This window comes from Meleagris gallopavo, chromosome 10 (assembly GCF_000146605.3).
Source record: "Meleagris gallopavo isolate NT-WF06-2002-E0010 breed Aviagen turkey brand Nicholas breeding stock chromosome 10, Turkey_5.1, whole genome shotgun sequence".
NCBI lineage: Eukaryota > Metazoa > Chordata > Aves > Galliformes > Phasianidae > Meleagris > Meleagris gallopavo.
The window spans coordinates 17,715,329-17,720,321 of NC_015020.2; the positions used below are offsets into that span (position 1 = coordinate 17,715,329).

At 40.0% G+C, this 4,993-nt stretch overlaps 1 non-coding gene across 1 annotated transcript; it reads left to right on the forward strand.

Annotated features, from left to right (window-relative positions):
- The first annotated feature begins 699 nt into the window (after nucleotides 1–699).
- LOC104912487 lies at nucleotides 700–4,403 on the forward strand. The gene is made up of 4 exons (XR_002117841.2): nucleotides 700–814; nucleotides 2,262–2,359; nucleotides 2,857–2,967; nucleotides 4,278–4,403. It is a non-coding gene; the product is annotated as an uncharacterized LOC104912487 (transcript).
- The last annotated feature ends 590 nt before the right edge of the window (nucleotides 4,404–4,993 follow it).

Consider the following 4,993-nt stretch of genomic DNA (forward strand, 5'->3'; position numbering starts at 1 on the left):
AGAAAAAAAAAAAAAAAAAGGTGCTTCTCAAAATAAATCACAAATTCACAACCTGAAATGACAATGCATTCAAATGCTAAGCTGTCAAAGACAACATATAATCTTTGAGAAAGTTACAGCTACACATGCAAGGTTTGAAAAGGCAACGACCAGGAGTGCGTGTGCTTCTGCAGAGTTCTCGTGTGCCTGTATCAGCATAATGATGGTAGGGTGTTTCCTTGGCATGTTTTCAGGAACACAGACGTACTTTCTGAAGGCCTCCTGGGTGCTCCTTTGACTTACCTTAATTGCCACCAGTTCTGTGCTTATGTCTTGTTCATCAGTGTAGAATGAATACTTGTTTGCATTTTTTAATTTTTATTTTTAAATCAATGAACAAATTGTCTTTTTTTTAATTATAAAAAGAGTCTTATCTGTAAGGAGAGCTTTCTGCTCTTTCTTTTCCTCTTTTATTTAGAAGGAATGCACTGATTAGCAGGATGGTACTGGTAGCAGGGTGTTCAGAGAGCAATTCAAGTTAGGCTCAAGTTTAATTTACTGAAAGATAAATCTGGATCCTCACTTGTTGTCAGTAAAGCATTTCTAGGTTTGCAGAGTACAAACTGAATCTAAATTTAGCCCTGTGTCTGCAAAAGCTTGAATTGAGATTTCTCTTTTAAACGTTTTCCAAATGAAATAAATTCTGCCGAAGGATGAAAACAGTAATCCTCTGAAAAATCTTTCTTCAGCTCTGATGAAGCCTTCTGCAAAGTCAATTTAAATTACCGCACAGATAATGGGCTCTCTCTTCTCCACTTATGCTGCATATGTGAGGGTAGGTATTTTAAGCATCTTGTTTACACAGTCAGTATTTGTCTCTAATGACTGTCAGGAGGGTTATATTTTCAGTTTCTTAGTTTTGTCTCACTGGCACTGGGACAATTACCTGTAAGCATTACCCTCAACTCTGTTTGCCAACAAGACCGAAGCAACTTATGCTGAACCACATTACGACTGATTCATTGGTCCAAGAGAAGTTGTGGATGATAATTTGTTATGTCCTTATTGCAAATGTTCAATTAATTCATCTTAATTGCTATATGCATTGGTTCATTACTCTTTACTCGTTGTGTAGTACTTCTATACAATTATGTATTGTGTACTTGCTATAGAGTTCAGGGTATGGAGCTGGTTTGAATATATTTGCCATCCATAAAGCATGCATTTTTCTAGTACAGTGGAAGCACCTGTATTGTTTATCACGGTAGTTAAAAGAGTAACTCAAATGCTCTAGTCAGAAAATACAGGTTGATAGGACTTTTGCAGACAGCAAATCATGGTATGCAAGAAAAGACTGCAGGGCGACTTCTGGAATGTTCATAAAGACATACTAATGGTGCAGTTTTGCACTCTGATCCAGTTATCCACATGGCCAGTCGTTAGTTCGTGCACACATGTGCATCTCTTCTACTAGAACAAAGAGGATTTCGCCATAAGGTTTCAGCTCCACAGAGTGTGCAACAACAATATACAGATACGATTTGGTCAGCCTTAGATCAAGGAGGACCTGACCTTGCACTGCTGAAAAGAAAAAGAATCTTTAAATTTGATTTCAAAGCATGCAAGTTCACATTAAAGACAACATCAGTATTTGGTAACATCTGAGCAATCGATGGAATTCCTGAAAGGAAGTTAAAGAAAATACACAATATTGATTAATTAGGTACAATATGTGAACTTCAGGGATGAAGAGAAGTTATTGGACTCAGCACTGCCCTCAGTGCTATTCAGAAGGAGGTATATTTTTGGGACCGTCACTGCATCAGAAAGGTAGGAATGAAGTTACTTGCCCATGCCGATGGTCGTCAGCATCCCTCAAAACTGCTAGCCCTGTAACGATTCGTAGGCAGAGGGAGAGCAGTGCTGCATTTCTGAATGGACAAAAGAATCCTGTGGCTGAGAAACCAGTGCTCCAGGAAGCATCTGTTAATTTATGCTGTCCTTAGCAGCATAGTCTGGATGCTAAAAGAGAATTCTGCTTCTTTAGAAGTCGGACCCTCCTTAACCAGCCCTTGTTGAATTATGAACAGTAAGGCTGTACGTGGCCAGGTCTGCTGCTGTCAGTGGGCAAGGAAATGGCACCTAATTTGATTCTGAGGGTGCGATATTTCAAGAACGTGTTTCTCTCTATTGTCAAACTCACACTGACATTTATTCCTACGCGTGGCTTTTTGTTGTAGTGTGTGTGAAAATGACTCAGGTTTCCAACTTTCCTTTTAAAGGTAACAAATCACATATAAGAACTCTTATGCTAAAAGGACTGCGCCCATCCAGGTTAACAAGAAATGGATTTACTGCTCTGCACTTGGCAGCTTACAAGGTAAATTATTTTGCATGAAGTGATGACAGGGAATCAGAAGGGATTAGCTTTAGTTGTCTGCCCTCTTCAGCTGAACTCTCTAGGTGCTACTTCTAGTGAAATATCAATTTTACATTTATAGTGTGCAGGAAAGTTACCTACAGAGAGCACATGCATGGGAAATCAGCATATGCTTTACATTGTCATCCATGAGGATATGATATTGCTTTAGAAATATTGATTAAATTACGCAGTGCATCTTAGGACAGAGAGGCATTCTTTTTTTATTGCTATTGCTGTTATTTGTGCAAAGAAGACACTGAATTCCCAATGTAGCAATGTCTTACATATTGCCAAGAGCATTAGGAATGGAAAGAAAGAAGAGATGTGAGCAGCAGCATTTGGAATTTTGTCTGAATGTAGGAGGAAAGACAGCCTCATATTTATTTCCAATATATGGAAGGGCCAGCTTTGTTTGTTACTGCAGAAATAAGATGCTTTATGTACACACTCCATAGGACAACGCAGAACTCATAACGGCACTGCTGCATGGCGGAGCTGACGTTCAGCAGGTTGGGTACGGAGCTCTGACAGCCCTTCACATTGCCACCATAGCTGGGCATCACCAGGTGAGTTTCCCCTTTTCTCTACGGGAAATGATATGTGAGTGCAGCATCTCTGGCTACCCTGTAGCAAAAGGAACCCTGGGGAGACCATTATGCTTCAAGAGGTCACTGCCTGAATCTTTCCTTACGTGTCTCATCGGTGGCCTGCTTCAACTGGATGGACCAGCTAAGGAAGATACAAAAGCTTATTGTGGTCTCACATCTGTCCTCGTGTCTTACATGATGGTGCGCATGCATTGGCAGTCACATGGAAAGAAATGTATTTCAATCTAGACCGAGTAAAGAAATAATCCCTCAACGCTAATGTTGCTTAGTAACAGGCTCTAGTTGTCTGAGTTCTGCTGAATGACATGGATTTAACTGACTGGCTGAATTGCTGCAGGTATGAAATGGATCAATAGCCTTAACTTAGACAGCAGTTGAGAGAACTGTGCATCATCATAGCTGGGATTAATTGGCGTCATCAGGGGAAATCTCAGTGGGAGGTACGGGAGAGCACAGCCCCAAGGTGGCTATTTCCCCTTCTTTGTGACTTCTGCAGATTGCCGGGGAACTGTTTCCCTGCAGGTGACTCACAGTTCAACGCTTTCATCATCATTAGAAAATTTCAAGAAGTTTCATCAGGATGAAATGTAGAACTGCCCACATAACCCAGTTGCCAGCACTGATTGTGCATGGGCTCCTTTGTGCTTCAAAGAAACCAAAAAAAGATTAGCAGTTCTGCAGGCTTCAGAAAATAATCCAAAGCAGCTTCATTCAGGCTTGTGTCCTGCAAGTTATGCAGATAGCCCATGTTTGGTGACTACTGGCTGTTAATGACAGCAGTGGTCCAAAACCTACTGCTGATTTGAAAGAAACACTCAGGGTTATTTATTGATACCACACGCTTATTAACTTCTAGAAGACAAAGAAATTTGTACACAATGAGTTAATTATGCTGAGGATTGGCCTAATTTAAAAGGACTTTGATTTTGTTTTATTTACTTCTGAAAACTCTGAGTTTACATCTCCTTGTTCAGGACAATTAAAAGAAAACTAAAGGACGGACTCATTTCTATGCCTCTTATTTTGTAAATCAGGCTTTTTACTTGCAAAGACGTCTTCAGCCTGGTTTATAAAGCATCAGTGACATTCAGTGTCCAGTTAATTTAAGTTTGTCACTTTTATGTGTTGCACTCAGTTCTTCCCCTGTGTAAGCTTAGGACTTCTTGTTTCTTTTAAACTGGCAATATAATGTTTTGAAATCCTGTTTTACTGGCTGACTCCATTGGTGTGGTGCTTCTAATAGGAATTTTCTCTTTGTATTCTTCTAGGCTGTTGATATTCTTTTGCAGCATGGAGCTTATGTGAATGTTCAGGATGCGGTTTTCTTCACCCCGTTGCACATTGCTGCATATTATGGCCATGAACAGGTAACAGGGGGGGAGATTTCAGAAAGGTAGGAGGTGGAGCAGTCCAGGCAACTGTAGCTCTATTCTTATTTGCATTACAATTCAGGGGGATACTGTGAAAGGCTTTCATATACTGAAGTCAGCCTCTGGTTGCCCTAGAGTCTGAATTGTAACAGGAAATATCTGCACTCAATCCTCTATGCTGGACCTAGAACAAATTGGTGTCTTCCCTTCTAACCCTCCTGAAACAAGTAATTTTCTAGCCAGGTCTGATAATTTGCAAACAGGCTTGGACTAAGAGATTTACTTCATTTGTTGCTTACTTTATCCCATATTCCAGAGACTGCTGTTAAGAGTATACTGTCTGAAGTCTCTGCAAGGAGGTGAACATCACATGCCAGTAATAATTAAATGTAATTTCTGCCGTTTTCATTGGAATTCACAAATTAAGTTGTGGCCACTTTTATGTTCACAGAAAAAAATATCATTTAAAGAGCAGGATTTTCCTTGAGATGCTGTGCATACAACCAGTCCAGGTGCACTTGTTTCATTCACACAGGTCACAAATTCACCGGAACGTAATCTCAAACCCCGACCAAAGCAGGCATTGAATCTTCTAATTCTTTTTTTTTTTTTTT